Source organism: Caretta caretta, chromosome 7, assembly GCF_965140235.1.
Source record: "Caretta caretta isolate rCarCar2 chromosome 7, rCarCar1.hap1, whole genome shotgun sequence".
NCBI lineage: Eukaryota > Metazoa > Chordata > Testudines > Cheloniidae > Caretta > Caretta caretta.
Window position 1 is genome coordinate 59,608,993 of NC_134212.1, and position 17,264 is coordinate 59,626,256.

The following is a 17,264-nucleotide window of genomic DNA, read 5'->3' on the forward strand; positions in this document are numbered from 1 at the left end:
TTCCTTGCTTCTACGGGGCCTCTTTCTGATTCTTTGGAGTCTTTCAGCTGGTGATAACGTGGACGGCTGAGATCTCAAGGTTGCATCTGTAAAGGCAAAATGCAACACTTAACAGAGGCAGCATTGTTCACACCAGACAGAGCAATGATTCCCCCAAACTTAAGGGCAAGCACAGTCTACACAATAGCATAATTTGCCCATCCCAAAGCGAGTGCACTTAACCCATGGGAACCCCAAAATGGTGAGTAAGCACAGGGTCAAGCGTGACTGATTGTTTCATGGCTGTACTCTCCTCTTGATTTCTGTGCCTTAGGGAGAGCCAACAGTGGCAGGGGGCCCCTATACTGAACACTGTCCCCACATTATCCACAGGAGTTCGTCCTGGAAGATATCTTGCTGCTGAGGGTGACCTGGGAAGCAAGGGAGGGTCTTCTACTGCAATGCAGCTTCCATCATGGCCCATATGCAGCTTGCCTGTGTGCAGCAATGGTCCCCCCACCCCTCATGGCACAGTGGCACGGACACATTAACCTTACTGGGACAAGGAACACAGTGGCATTCCTGAGGAACCTGTGCAAGCGCATTGCCCAAGTTCTGGATGAGATCTTTGAAGAGATCACTAAGGCCGATTACCATGATGTGAGAGAGCACATCAACGCCCTATTCCGCATCTAGGCATGCATGCAGCCCTAACCCTCCTCGCCCCAAGAGCCCGCACCAAATAACTTCCTTCCCAAAATAAAAGCCGCTTACCGGGAACCTCCTCTGGCATTTGTCCTTCCCCAAGCACTGGCCGCTGTGACTGGCTACCTTCCTCCTGGCTGCATGCATCTAGGAATTCCGGAGTGTATTCTTCTGCCTCAGCATCCTCACTCCTGCTCTCCCGCTTTGCTCCTCCTCCTCATTGCACTGGGCTCTGAAGTGTCCATGGTGGTCCTCAGAGTGGAGGTGGGGTCGCCCCCATGTATCGCGTCCAGCTCTTTGTAGAAATGGCAGGTCGCAGGGGCAGCACCGGAGTGGCAGTTTGCCTTGCGGGCTTTGTGGTAAGCATTCCGCAGCTCCTTCAGGTGAATCCTGCATTGCAGTGCATCCTGGTCATGGCCACTTTCCATCACGTCCCTTGATATCTGCCCACAGGTATCGTAATTCCTATGGCTGGAACGCAGCGGGGACTGGACAGCTTCCTCCCCCCAAACACTGATGAGGTCCAGCACCTTGCCATTGCTCCATACTGGGGATCGTCTAGTGTGTGGAGACATGGTCACCTGGAAAGATTCACTGAGAGCACTCCACACCTGGCTGAGCAAACAGGAAGGGGATTTTCAAAATTCCCAGAGAATTTAAAGGGCGGGTCTGACGGTTGGTCACCTGAGGGCAGGGCAGTAGAATTCAAAGTGATGACCAGAGTGGCTAGAACAGGCATTGTGGGACACTTCCGGAGGCCGATCAGAGCACACTAACAGACCAGGGAGTCCACACTGGTGCTGCGGTGCTCCAGCGGGGGCGCATCAAACATTATTCCACTTGCCGAGGTGGAGTGCCAGGAGCTCTAGCTGCAGAGTCAGAGCGCTCTACTTGCCTTGCCAGTGTGGACGGGTCATGAGCTAGTGTGCCCAGGGCTCCTTTAATGCGCACTAACTCGCAAGTGTAGCCAAGCCCTAAATCTCGACTTTATTCCATCCTGTACAGGTTCTTATCCTGACCACTTCACTGGAGTATCTGAGCGCCCTCCACTCATACATTAAGTGAGGTTCCTAATGTCTGTCACCTGGTGTTCATTCTCTCTCATGCTTTCCCTAGGGGGAGAATTGTGTGTGCAATGGCATATTTTGTTTGGGTAGGGTTGGTTTTTGTTTTTTAATTTTTTTAATCAGTTTTGTTTGTGTCAGTAAATATAGAGACACAAGTTTGTCTGACATGACCCATTTTAAATCCAGATAAGAGGATTCAAACTCGGGCTTTGTAATGGTTTGACTAACTCAGATTCAAAACTGATTTTCATTAACCCAATGCAACTTCTGCATGTAGACAAGGCCTTAAAGTCAGGCAGGAGATTCTGTCCCTGGTTTAAGGTATGTCCATTTTTTGTCAGAGGTCACAGAGATACCACAGGCCAGAGAACCTCACCCAATTACTCCTGTGTTGAACCCAATAATTGTGTTTGACTAACACTAATCTTCCAGAAAGTCTTGATTTGAAGGCATCAAGAAATGGAAACTCCACCACATCCCTAAAGAGTTTGTTCCAGCAGTTAATCACCTTCACTGTAAGATTTATGCCTTATTTCTCATTTTAATTCATCTTTCTTTAACGTCCAGCCATTGGTTCTTGCTGTGCCTTTCTCTACTAGGTTAAAGACCCCTTTAGCACCTCATATTTTCTCCCTGTGATGTTACTTATACTTCATAATCAAGTCATCTCTCAATTTTCTTGATGCTACAGACTGCAGAGCATCTCTGATAAAGAAATCTCATGCCTTTTTGTTTCATACTGCAGAGCAGTGCCACCAGACACCCTGCTACCAACAGGCTTTCAGCGTCTTGGGCTTGGAAGAAGCACCTGGTCATTCAGACAGTCCCATGGCTTGGACCCAGACGCCAAACAGTTTGAGATTTGTCTGGCACTTAATTCCATGCCAGGAGAAATTCCTCTAACACAGTTGATGGATGAGTGTCAGGCAGTGACAGATATGTGAGGTGGGGTTGTGGGGGATGGAAAATATGATTTCAGTACAAAGATTTGCTCTCATCCTTTCCTAGCCTGGATGTTTTATGGGTTCTGAAACTTGTCCTAAAATAGCTCTTGTCAAAACAACTGATTACCAGATAGACCCAGGTCCTAGAGCACAGAGAGAGAGAGAGAGAGAGAGATAGGCAGATGCATCTTAATTCCCTTTCTGAATGGATTGCAGTTATGAAGAGACATGCACAGTTAGGATTCAGAATGGGGTCTGGGTGAAGTTGGGGTTCTTACTCACAACACCTTATCCTCTTCACTGCTCTTTCAAGGAGACAGTACACAGCAGCTTATTGCCTTAACTGGAGTTAACAAACACTCTGTTTCAATCAAAGCACTGAGCTGGTTTCTAGTAAAAGTAAAGTACGCTTATTAATAAAAGAATGTAGGATATCCAGTGTAAGGACTTAAGATAGAAATGGTTACCAACAAACAAAAGGAAGAATATTCATCTAAAACTTCAGTCTAACTTAACAGACTAAAGTCCTTTGTTAAAAAAAACTTTCCCCACCAGTTATTCTCGCAGCATGGCAGCAGTTTTATTTAGCCAAGACCCTTCATGGAGCTCCAAGTGCTCCGCTTCTTTCCCCCTCTCTTTATAGTCCAGTAAACCTTTGAAATGTATTCTTCAAAAAGTAAACCCAGAAAAAGTTTCTCTGTCCTGTTGGAGTGGAAATGCCACGCTGTCTTCTACCATGCTTCTGAGCTTTGATGTAAATATACCTTCATGATCTCTGCCTGAGGAACAGGCTGGTCAGACAAGCAAATCCGCATTCCTCTGTTTAGGGCAGACTGGACTATGCACTGCTTGCCAAACAAACAATTCTAGCACATAGTTATAACCCTTTGTACACACCCCACGTAGTGATTTTTGGGACCAGTGTGTCACTGGTTTGTGTATATGATACCTTGCAAGACACCTTTTAGATACAGATTATGACACAGGTGTGTTAGGTGTAGTGAGTGTTTCAGGTGTTTCAACCCTGGCAAGAGTTGCTGACACAGAGCAATGAACTGCCAAAGGGTCTCTGTGGCCTAGTAGGATCCAGCAGCTTCAGAGAAGGGAGCTGGAACTGGGGATGTGTAGCAAGACTTTCCTGTGCTCAAGAGGGTACCTCTAGATCAGAGGTTCTCAAACTGGGGGGGCGGGCCCTGCGGGAGCAGGCATGGAATGTATTCCAGCAGGGGAGGTGAGGTGAGAAGCTTTAAGGGGGGGGTGTGTGGAAAAAAACCTTACTGTGCACATTTTACTCACAGCAATGAATAATTAGCAAAACTGATTTCTCCTGCCCTATCAGCTCCTCAGATGGCGCTATGCATTTGACTCTAGATGGTGCTGTGCATTTTGATTGATTTCTGTTAAGCTTGCATAGCATTAATCAAAGTCATTGCCATCTGTATGTTAAGCCATTTGCTACAATGGATCATTGGCGCTGTTTGACAAAACGTTAAAAACAGTAAGGCATTGATTCAGAGTTGCATGTTGTTTTTTTAATCAGTATATGTACCTGTGTGGTGGGAAGGGGAAAGCATAAACTACTACAGACACAAAGAAGGCGGGGCACAATCACATACGTTGGAGAACTACTGCTCTAGATGAACAGCAGCTGAGTTCATTCATGGGTTTACTTGTAGTTAGTAAAGTAAGAGCTTGTTAAAACATGTCTGGAGTGAAGCTGTGATGACAGTTTTCCTGAAGTAGCCTTTGAAAAGCACCTACCATACTTACCAGCAAACACCCTGCTGCTCAGGACAGGGTGCTTGGAATAAAGGAGCAGTGTGAGGAGTGACATGAGGTAAAAATTTCCAAGTGCAAAGCTTGATAGTGGCAGCAGTTACAGAGATGTAGGAAAACTGGGGTCATGAGAGTAAGTTCTTATGTAAAAGATGTTTATGGGGGGTGGATTTTACACCTGTCTCTTGAAGCATCTGCTGCTGGCCACTGTCAGAGACAGGGCACTGGATTAGATGGACCACGGCTCTGATCTTGGATGGCAATTGATTAAAAAACAGCTATTGAGAACAAGCATTGATCAGACACATTCTGGACTGGCATGTCATGAAGAGCTCCTCCGTAGCTAGTGAATTACATTTTGAAACTCACAGTTGCTTAAGAGAGCATCTGTGGATGCAGCCTTATCATAGCTAAGGATGGGCAAAAAGATTTGTTTAAAATAAAATGTGAGCCAAAACTTGCATTGAGTCCATCTGTTTATTTAAGACTCACACAAGATTGGTTGACTATTTCCCGCCCCCTAATTTTTCATGCTTTCTGGTTCCAGCTGGGTTCAGAAGTAGAAGCACTAAAATACCATGAGAGAGGCTGATCTCACTGTATTTCCGGCTTAGCTTGAGGCAGGAAGCATCAGACCTTCTAAGAAAATCTCAATCCTTACCTAGCTCATGTTGCTGCTGTGCAAGGAAACCCAGGCAGCCAAAGCCTCTTGAGCTCCTCAGATGAAAAGGGCTCTATAAATGTGAAGTGTTATCATTTCTAGCCCAGCTCTACATGTTGCAGTATTTCAGAGAAGCAAATTTAAACAACTGCATCTTTATCTGAACCCTTTTGAGGTTTTTCTTTTACTAACTCGTACTAAAATGCTTCAGACGCTCAAGAAAATGACCACACACCGCCCAATGTAGATACTTCAGTGCTGCTCAAGCTCTCATTCGTGGCATATCTCCACAAAGGAGGAGCATTGATCAGAATGAGCCATGCTTAATAAGCTCTTACATACAGTGGATTTACCCTGATTCTTGACCGATCTGGGAAATGTGGACTCAAACCACAGTCATTATTGCTCAGCCCTCTGCTCCATTACCTACTCCCCACCATCCAGCCACAGGGCAGGATATATATGTTTAATTAATTCCACTGTTACCTTTGACCTGTGAATAGTGGGAGTAGTGCCAGATTTATGTGAGATGAATAACAAGGGTTTCTCTGGAGACTCTATCCTGGTGAAAGAGGCTAACTGTAATTTTCAGCCATGAGTAATTGTGTATAATATCATCCTAAATGATTTTTCTTCTGTAATTTCATTAGAGTTTAGAAATTTAATTAGATTTTGAATCGCTCTGAAATAAAGTAGCAAAACACCCAGAGACTAAGAGCAGTGGTTATTTTGTCCTCTGAGACCAGAATTCTTGGTCTCAAATTGGCATGTGTTCATTAGGAGGGAAGTTTGCAGAACTTCTTGATATATTATTGTCTTTCAGAATGGACTCTGAATAGGTCTTTAGAGAGCATTAGAGGAGCACACAATTATTACGCACACTCTTCTCGAGGTTTAAGATCATCTGCCTTGCATCTCCTTAATAAAAATATGGCTCTAAAGTTGTTTAAGAAACTGTGGAGATAGGATAGATGCTCCTTCAATGCCCCAATGCTCTTCCTGGTTTATTAGCAACTCTAGTACCTGGGCATGATGATACAGTGAGGAGCCGTTTGCTTTACTTTAATGATTAGGTAGGTTTATGGTTATTTTTATTGCTGCAGCATATGAACTGTCATGGTGGCTGTAATTAGAGGCATGCTATAATGCTGCTCTTTCCTTCCACCAGAGGCTCAGGGAAAACATCTCCCTGAGCCAATTGAATCCATCTAGAAGTTGCAAAACAAGGGGGAAATGAAATCAAATTGTGTAGAATGTTTTTGCGCATTCTACACAAATCAGGGGCCCAACATGGCAGCTTCTACTCACCTGAAAGTTCCCACTGAAGCTGGTGGGACTGCTTGCTGAGAGAGGACTGGGAGATTGGACCCCAATAAAGACTTACAGAAGGACTGGCCATACAAGGATGCATTCACCGTTCACTGTCACCAGTATAACTCCATTGACCTCAGTGGAGATGCTCCTGATTTACACATTGAAAGGGAAATGAGGCCTTTAGGGTCCAATCCAGAAGTCCCTCCAGAAGTCCCACCATTGATGTCAATAAGGCTAGTTGCATGAATCAGGACCATTCACGCGAGTACGGTTTTGCAGGATTGTGTCTTTAAAGACCTGATCCTGCAAACTGATGAGCACCACCAACACCACTGTAATGAATGAAGGAGCTAGGCAAAGGTGAGGAAATGGTTAGACTCAGCATGGAGGCGACATAAGTGATCATAACAGAGTCAAGGAAACCCTCTGAATGAAAAGGGAAGTAAAAGACAAGGAAAAAATAATGTTGTCGTGCATAGAGGTTCATCAGGTTTTACTAGCAAAACAAGCGTTCAGTGAAAGAAGGGAAATCCAGCCCAAGTGAAAGAAATAGGAAGGAACAGAGACTATTACAGATAAGAAATCAGATGGAAATGAGAAGGGCCAAGTCATAAAAGCAAATACCAAAAAATGTTATGAGTGTATCAGAAGCAGGAAGCCTGCAAGAGAATTGCTGAACTACAAGTGGATGAAGGGGGCAATTAAGGAGAACAAGGACATTTTAGTGAAGATAAATAATTTCTTTGCACGAATGTTCATCACAGAGGATGTTGGGGAGATGCCTACTCCTCACGTAATAAAAATGAGATACTAACAGAGACTAAGATATCAGATGAGCAAGTACTGGTACAAATTGATACCTTAAGTATCAACAAAACATCAAGACCACATGGGTACACCCAAGAGCTCCAAAGGAAATTAAGAATGAAAGGTGGGGTTTTTCAAGTAGTCATTGTTGACCTCTCTCTTTGAAGTCTCTTTTACCATTAACTTCAATGGGTTAGAAGAGTTAGGCAAGGCAGAGTGTTTTTGATAATCCTACCTTACACGTCTGAACTACTAACAAAAAAAGCTCTCATTAAAAACCAACAACAACACCAAGTTACTGGAGAGTAACAAATGCACCTTTTTAAAAAGTTTGGTACAGCAAGGGCTGACCTCAGGAATGACCAATCAGGGAGCCTTATTTCACTAGCAGGTAAATTGGTTGAAACCATAATTAAAGACATAATTAAAATACACCTATATGAACAGGTTCTGTGGACAATTGGTATAACTTCTGTAAAGGAAAGTTGAGTTTCTCCAATCAATGAGAATTTTTTGAGCATGTCCTCAAAATAATGGATAAAGGAGAAGTAGTAGATATAATTTATTTGGACTTTCTTAAAGCCTTTTCTAAAATCCCTCACTAAAGGCTATTTTGAAAACTAAGCATTGATGGGCAGAGAGGTAATATTCTGTCACAGAGTAGAAACTGGCCAAGAAACAGAAAACAGAGTAGGTGTAAATGGTCAGTTTTCAACATCACAAAAAGTTGGTGGTGTGGGCCACAAGTTTCTTAATGATCTTATAAGATGGTACAAAATTATTCAGGTTGGTCAAGACCAAAGAAGACTGAGGTACTTCAGAGAGACCTAATTTAATCAATGCAAATGGGCAGCATGAAGGCCGATGAATTTGTTTGTTGACAAGGTAGTGTACGTTGGAAGGAATATTTTGAACTACTCACATGCCTTACTGGGTTTTAAATTAACTGGAACAACTCAGGGGAAAGACTTAGGCATCAGATAATGGCATAGAGAGTACACTTATAAAGTTTGCCGATGATACCAAGCTGGGAGGGGTTGCAAGTGCTTTGGAGGATAGGATTAAAATTCAAAATCTGGACAAACTGGAGAAATGGTCTGAAGTAAATAGGATGAAATTCAATAAGGACAAATGCAAAGCACTCCACTTAGGAAGGAACAATCAACTGCGTACATACAAAATGGGAAAGGACTGCCTAGGAAGGAGTACTGCTGAAAGGGATCTGAGGGTCATAGTGGATTGCAAGCTAAATATGAGTCAACAGTTGTCAAGGTTCCTCCCCCACTCTGAACTCTAGGGTACAGATGTGGGGACCTGCATGAAAAAACCTCCTAAGCTTATCTTTACCAGCTTAGGTCAAAACTTCCCCAAGGTACAAAATATTCCCCCCGTTGTCCTTGGACTGGCCGCTACCACCACCAAACTAATACTGGTTACTGGGGAAGAGCTGTTTGGACGCGTCTTTCCCCCCAAAATACTTCCCAAAACCCTGCACCCCACTTCCTGGACAAGGTTTGGTAAAAAGCCTCACCAATTTGCCTAGGTGACTACAGACCCAGACCCTTGGATCTTAAGAACAATGAACAATCCTCCCAACACTTGCACCCCCCCCTTTCCTGGGAAATGTTGGATAAAAAGCCTCACCAATTTGCATAGGTGACCACAGACCCAAACCCTTGGATCTGAGAACAATGAAAAAGCATTCAGTTTTTTACAAGAAGACTTTTAATAAAAAATAGAAATAAATAGAAATAAAGAAATCCCCCCTGTAAAATCAGGATGGTAGATATCTTACAGGGTAATTAGATTCAAAAACAGAACCCCTCTAGGCAAAACCTTAAGTTACAAAAAAGATACATAGACAGAAATAGTTATTCTATTCAGCACAATTCTTTTCTCAGCCATTTAAAGAAATCATAATCTAACACATACCTAGCTAGATTACTTACTAAGAGTTCTAAGACTCCATTCCTGTTCTGTCCCTGGCAAGACGACTACAGACAGACACAGACCCTTTGTTTCTCTCCCTCCTCCCAGCTTTTGAAAGTATCTTGTCTCCTCATTGGTCATTTTGGTCAGGTGCCAGCGAGGTTACCTTTAGCTTCTTAACCCTTTACAGGTGAGAGGAGCTTTCCCCTGGCCAGGAGGGATTTCAAAGGGGTTTACCCTTCCCTTTATATTTATGACAACAGTGTAACGCTGTTGCAAAAAAAGCAAACACCATTCTGGGATGTCTTCACAGGAGTATTGTAAGCAAGACACGAGAAGTAATTCTTCCACTCTACTCCGCTTTGATTAGGCCTCAACTGGAGTATTGTGTCCAGTTCTGTGCACTGCATTTCAGGACAGATGTGGGCAAATTAGAGAAAGTCCAGAGAAGAGCAACAAAAATGATTAAAGGTCTAGAAAACATGACCTATGAGGGATGACTGAAAAAACTGGGTTTTTTTAGTCTGGAGAAGAGAAGACTGAGAGGGGACATGATAACAGTTTTCAAGTACATAAAAGGTCATTACAAGGAGGAGGGAGAAAAATTGTTCTTCTTAACCTCTGAGGATAGGACAAGAAGCAATGAGCTTAAATTGCAGCAAGGGCAGTTTAGGTTGGACATTAGGAAAAACTTAACTGTCAGAGTGGTTAAGCACTGGAATAAATTGCCTATGGAGGTTGTAAAATCTCCATCATTGGGGATTTTTAAGAGCAGGTTGGACAAATACCTGTCAGGGATGGTCTAGATAATACTTAGTTCTGCCTTGAGTGCTGGGAACTGGACTAGATGACCTCTCGAGGTCCCTTCCAGTTCTATGATTCTATCATTGTGGACAGCTCAATGAAAACATCTGGTCAACCCACAGCACCAGTCAATAAAGCCAACAAAATGTTAAGATGTATAAAGAATGCTGAAAATCTTATAGTACCATTATATAAATCAATAGGATGCTCTCACTCACGGTCATTTCTGGTGATGGCATAACAGGAATAGAGGAGTCACAGAGAGGCAACAAAAATTAGAGAGCTGGAAAGATTTCCATAGGAGGAGATATTAAAATGATTAATACATTTAAGGACCCTGTGACCCTAAGGACTCCTCAATACCAACTGCTAAGCAGGTTACAAGACTATCCTGATATATATGTTCTGGTTCTATAAAGAATATCACGTGACGTCTTAACGAAAACCAGGGTCATGCTGAGCATTAATGTCATCCTGAAGCGTATGTACAGATGCTTGTAGGAGTTAGGTATGTACACTGAAAACATGTTCCCAAAGCCTTTATCAAGGCAGAGTTGACAAACAGGTTTTCTGCAGACAAAAGATGTGTAGTCCTCTGTCTGTCAACTTGTAAATTAAGCACTGTTTGTAAGCCAACACCATGGAAGCCCCATTTACATAGGAAGTCTTTGGGGGGACCTGAAATCCGCAGGGAGGCAGAACAGGAGAGAATAAACTGTCTCTGTGGACAAACAATGAATTCTGGGGACTATATAAGGGAAGGCAAGGAAGACAGCCCTGCATCCAGGAAGTAATCGGGCAGTGCAATTACACTTATGAAAATAGGATCACAACCAACCATGGCTGAAATGCTGCAAAGGACATTTAGGGTGAGATAAACTTGTTTAGACTGTCCTCAGGCAGCCTGATAAGCTCAGACTCTCAAAATCTCATTATGATTTTCATTTCTCTGTAACCCTGTTGTTCCCATTGGCTCTTGATTCTGATAGTACAAGTATTGTTGTTGTCCCTGTAACTATCTCAGTTCTGTGGTGTTACACAAGGAGCTGACCCAGAGTTGAATCATTCAAGCTGGGGGGAGGGATAGCTCAGTGGTTTGAGCATTGACCTGCTAAACCCACGGTTGTGAGTTCAATCCTTGAGGGGGCAAAAATTGGGGACTGGTCCAGCTTTGAGCAGGGGGTTGGACCAGATGACCTCCTGAGGTCCCTTCCAACCCTGATATTCTATGATTAAGCTGTTGTGTACACCGGTGTTACTGTGAGTTTTCTGCAGACAAGGGGCTAGACTCTACAGGAGAACAATTCAATGGGGCTCAGGGACTGGGATGCATCATCTGTTAACCTGTAAGGCAAAGTAAGGGCTTGCATAGCCCAGAAGAGATTGCCAGTAACAGACTGGCAGTTCCAGGGAGAGGACACCCAGTTAAGCACAAGCAGGTTAACTTCTCCAGGGGAAAGCTGGAGGCAGGGGGGATAACAAGGAGACCCTCAGTCCTGAGTAACCTGAGAAATATCAAAGACCCAAGCAGCCATAGCAGCTCTGTTCCTTTGAAATATCAAAGGCCCAAGCAGCTCTGTTCCTCCGGGGATATACTGAGGGAAAAAACAACCCTCCCCCCCTCCCCCCCGAAACTTTGAGACAGCCTTATGTTCCAGTGTCTTCAACAGGAAATGAGCCTCTCACTGAGTCAGGTCCTTAGGGCATACTCTGCTCTCAGGGTCAGAGCAAGAAAGCCAGCCATCAAGGCAGGAAAACTAGGGAACCCCAGGCTGTCATTTGTGACTACTCATGTACTTTCAACAAGCCCACAGCGGGCTAGGGGTGTGCTAGAGCTGCCCTGCATCACATCACACAGTGGAACAAATGGAATGACACATGGTCAGGCTGGTTATGTCAAAAATCAGGGTTCTTGTGCACCGGACATCTGGAACTACGTTTGAGAATTTACAGCTGCTCTTCCTCGGCTATTTTCTCAATCTCCTCTAACTGTCAGGGCTCTGAGCTGCTTGGACAACTGTGCAGGATTCCACCTCTTAGCAGGGCAACCAAGTAACAGATGTTGGATGCATTAACAAAGGAAAATACCACGCCACCAATTAGTCAGCACCTCCCTTCTCTTACCTCTAAAGGAATGATAAGGGAAAGTATCTCCATGTATGAGTCTCCGAATCAGCCATCTTCTCTCTATTTGCCGGATTCTCATTCCTGTGGCTCTCTGTCTCTCCCTTTCAGTATGAAGATCCTCTGCCTTGTAAAAACTCATGTTCTTGACTGTTACATGAGGAATCCTACAGTTAAATGCAATCAGAGACCAAACAAGGCATAAGAGAGAGCAGAAAGCCTCAGGGGACAGATACACAGGGCAAACAAGAAAGTGCAGAAGCAGTGCATGCCCTGACTGAACTCTGTTAGAGTCTCTGTTCCCACAGAGCTAAAAAAACACCTGAGAAACATTTCCAAAAGCAAAATTCCTGTCCATTATTTTTAGAAATCGTGCATCTCCATTTGACATGACAAAACCACCACATTAAGTGCATGAATGTTACTTAGCTAGCTGCATAATCCAAAACACCTCAAACTTGGATGGAAAACAATCGTTTGGGAGGAAATGACATTTAACATTTCCAGTGGCCAGGTATTGTTCTGTGCAAATTCTCTAGCTGTGCATGCCTAGTACAATTTATTGTATGCTGTTTAATACACATCCAGAGTTCAGTCTCTTGTCAGCCCACCTCACATGTGCTCAGATCCCAGTCAGACTCCTGCACTGTTTCATAACTACACTGAGTTTTAAAGCTGGATACAGACTGAAGGAAATCTTCACCCTTACTCTCCTTTTCCTGCGGCATTTGCACACTAAATACCCCTTTGGCCTACAGTAAGGGATGCTAGCTTAAGTGTTACGCAGTTGTGTTCTATTCTTACCTCTTCCACCAACAGGATCAGTAATTCTCCTACCCCTTCTCCAGGCAGCAGTCAAACAGTATAGTGGAGGGAGGCAAAATTCTTGGCTACTTTCTTGGAAGAGCTCTAACATCTGCGTGGATTGCAGCAGGACTGTGAAATTTGGCAGTGGGATGATGGTCCTGAGCTCAGGGCATGTGCCTTTTGTCATTCCCACGAAAATCTGTTCAGATTTGGCCAATGTATAAATGGTTGAAAAGTCACCTTCTCCCGTCTGGGGCTTGTGTCATATAGCTTGTTTGGCAGCAGACACCCCAAGATTCGATAGCACTGCAAACGTACTGCCCCCTGGTGTTTCACTTCAGCATTTCATAGAAAGCTCAAACTCCAGGTGGGATACAGACAGTGTCCTAATGACAATGGTGGTAATTCACACTTCTCATAGAATATCAGGGTTGGAAGGGACCTCAGGAGGTGATCTAGTCCAACCCCCTGCTCAAAGCAGGACCAATCCCCAACTAAATCATCCCAGCCAGGGCTTTGTCAAGCCTGGCCTTAAAAATATCTAAGGAAGGAGATTCCACCACCTCCCTAGGTAACGCATTCCAGTGTTTCACCACCCTCCTAGTGAAAAAGTTTTTCTTAATATCCAACCTAAACCTCCCCCACTGCAACTTGAGACCATTCCTCCTTGTTCTGTCATCAGCTACCACTGAGAACAGTCTAGATCCTACCTCTTTGGAACCCCCGTTCAGGTAGTTGAAAGCAGCTATCAAATCCCCCCTCATTCTTCTCTTCTGCAGACTAAACAATCCCAGTTCCCTCAGCCTCTCCTCATAAGTCATGTGTTCCAGTCCCCTAATCATTTTTGTTGCCCTCCGCTGGACTCTTTCCAATTTTTCCACATCCTTCTTGTAGTGTGGGGCCCAAAACTGGACACAGTACTCCAGAAGAGGCCTCACCAATGTTGAATAGAGGGGAATGATCACGTCCCTCGATCTGCTGGCAATGCCCCTACGTATACATCCCAAAATGCCATTGGCCTTCTTGGCAACAAGGGCACACTGTTGACTCATATCCAGCTTCTCGTTCACTGTAACCCCTAGGTCCTTTTCTGCAGAATTCCTTTTCTCCTGTAACTTTGGCCTAGCGTAACACACTGCCTTGGGAACCAGGAAACTGTGTGTTTTAGACTCATTCCTGGTGTTAATAATTCTAAGCTTCATCGCAACCCATTTTATTGAGCAAGATCTCATCCCTGACAGAGGAGCTCTGCAAGGTAAGAATAGAACCTGAATCCCCTAGCCACATTGTCTTGCAGAAAGAGCCTGCCATATCTTTGTCCTTGTCTAGGCTTTCTGTAAACTGGGTCTACTCCCGCATTGGTAACCCACTGCTTCAGTGCCTCATTCATCTGTCTCTAGTGGTTGGTTCATACAGGAAAACAGCTTTCTGATGCTGACTGCTAAAATAGTTTCTCTTTTAGCTCAAGTGGCTACCATGCTGAAAATTCAGAGTTCACACCCTGTTTGTAATGCGTGATGAGAGGCTAATGCAAGGGCTTGTAACAGAATCTGGTTATGCCTATTACTAATTTAAAAAAAAAATTAGTAAATTACATGCAAAACACAGCTTGAAAAGAATTTTACAAAGTCAAGCTCTTGGGTGTTGGGAATGCCAGATTTAAGGTCGCCTGTGCCACCTTAATTATACTCCTGACTGTATCATAATGATTATACATACGTCACTTATATGATCGCATGCTATTTTTCCACAGGACTCATGATGAATTTCAGTGCCCAAAGCCAGCTGAGCCAGGGATGGAGGAAGAGGGTGCCCCTTATAAGAAACCACTTTCCAAAGCACAACAACTCACAATAGAGACACCGCTGTGTTTGGGGTGATACTAGAATCTTCTTAGAAGGGCCTGGGAGACTGGAGCAAGGAACTCCAATCCCACAGAGTTTATAAAACCTCTAAGAGCAGAGCTGCAAAACCAGCTGTCCTTGGGGAAGATGCCAAGCTCTTCATAATCAGGGGAGTGAGCCTAGGGTGGGGTGACCCCCGATCAGCAGATGGCACTGGATTTTCCACCATCTCTGAGCTGATAAAGTACCCATGCTGAGGCAGTATCAATGAGATGTTTCCTATGTAGGTTTTGCATACAACATGAAAGAAACATCCCAGGCAGCCAGGCTATGTCATTGTTGCTAGTTTCTGATAGACCCAGCTGTGTCCTAAAATAGCTCTGAAGTAGCTAAATGGTAACTTGAAAAGCTCCGAGATAGCTTCTAAATAAAGCTGAGTGTTTACTCTAACAGGCAGCGAGCACAGAATCTGAGCAAAATGAGGAGTACAGATAAAAGGGACAAGGCAACGGGGCTTCCCATCAAGGGTACTTAAGAGAAGCACACAGTGAGCGCACTGTGCAGATGTCCTCTGTATAATCAGGTACAACTTAGATGAAATCCAAGACATAAAACTTGATTCAATTGGAGTCCAGGTTGAGGGTTCACATCAGTAACTTCAGGGGAAAAGCCTCACAAGAATGAGCACTAACAACCCAGGAAATTCAGGTTACATTGAAAGGAAATTCAAACCACTGAAAGCCTGGAAATGCATAGTTAGGGCACCTGAGGAGCCTTAACTCTGCACTGCAGTGACACCAGCATCCAACCTTTATTTCTTGTTTTCTTTCCTAGTAGGGCCTGATCCTGAATGGGCCCTTACTCAGTGATTGAGGCCCAGATTCTCAAATGTATTGAGATGCCTCACAACCACTGATTTCAGGGAGAGCTAAATGTCTACATTCTTTTGTAGATCTGAACCTAAGTATTTGCATGATCTGGCCCTGCGTTGTAGGGTGTGTTAATTTAGGCTCAAAGATTCTTTCAAAGGGCTTTAGGAAGTGCACAGACTATGACTGTGGGCATCTTCAACTTGTAAAAGCCAGTCTACTGACGTAGGGAAAGTGACACTGGCATCTTCCCATCTGCATCTGTTTTCCTCCACACAGGGTCTATGAGGAATCTGCTATCCAAGGAAGCTGAAATCATAAGTCTGTAGAAGACACTGATCTTGTCGAGCTTGGACAGACTCGGATGTCGGGTGCCAGTTGTAAAAGTGATGCTTTGTCACCACATTTAGTCTTTGCTCTTTCCATGGAAATGCTAAAATTCCATGAGCTGGACCTAGTAGATTTGTATCACAGAACCATATGGTTAGAAGGGACCGCAAGGGTCATCTACTCTAACCCCTGCCAAGATGCAGGATTTGTTGTGGCTAAACCATCCAAGACAGATGGCTATCCAGCCTCCTTTTGAAATATTTAGAGATTCTAAGGTTAATATCCTTAGATATTGTTGCAGACCCAACTCTGCAGCTCTGGTATAGCTAAAGTTAAGACCAACTTTCTGTTTAAAGCTCATCCATTCACAGTGCTATAAAATCCATATGGTTACTTGGATTGCCTTGAGTTTTGGTGTGCCTTATCGTGGCTCAGGGTAGGGTCAGTGATCCTAATTCTGGCAATTTGGCCAAGGAATTCCAGAGATCCAGCCTCCCAAAACCCCCAGCTTTTTCCTTATAATTGATGGATTCAGTACTTTTTTGCACACGGATAGTGATCAAACCAGGGCTCGGATCCTTGCACCAGGGTCTCCAGAACTTGAGGGTTACCCCAACAGAGTGCATGGCACCCCCTAGCCCTTGGGCAGAAATCAAATTAAAACGTTAAAAAATAAAAAATAAAAAAAGTTGTTTCTCCATTTAGGCACGTGCCAAGCAGTTCTCAGGCTCACCTGCCGAATGCTTACACTGAACATACACAGTCAGAAGAGTTAGCAGGATTTTGATCCTTCCAAGTTTCACACCAGTAGAGGAGATAAGCAGTATTCCTATGAATCTCACCCATCCAACTGGTACCAGTTCAAGTTCTGCCTTCAGCAGACATCTGGAAAAGTCAGAAGGCATATTGCCAAAATGTGTCTCAGGGCTGGGGGTTATTGGTGTGTGGGGGGGGTGATGGAATAGTAGTATTCTGGTTAAAAAAAAAACAACAGACATTTGAGTGCTTGCAGGCCAGGTATTTGGTGGGGGGGGGGGGAATAGGGTGAAAGGGGCTTGGGGCAGCATCAAGGGGAGGGGAATAAATGGGGATGGGCGATAGGGGAGGTGAGAGGGCTGCGGGGCTCAGGTGACAGGGAGGGACACTGGGAAGGAAACACGGAGTGAGAATAGGGGCAGGGGCACCTGTCAGCCCCACATTCTCCCCTTCTGTTTGTGTGCCAGGCTTTGAGTCCCTCTCTGTCTCTACATTTCTGTGTGTGCTAAACTCTGGGGGCCCCTGCCCCTCTAGTGGGGGGTCTGCTT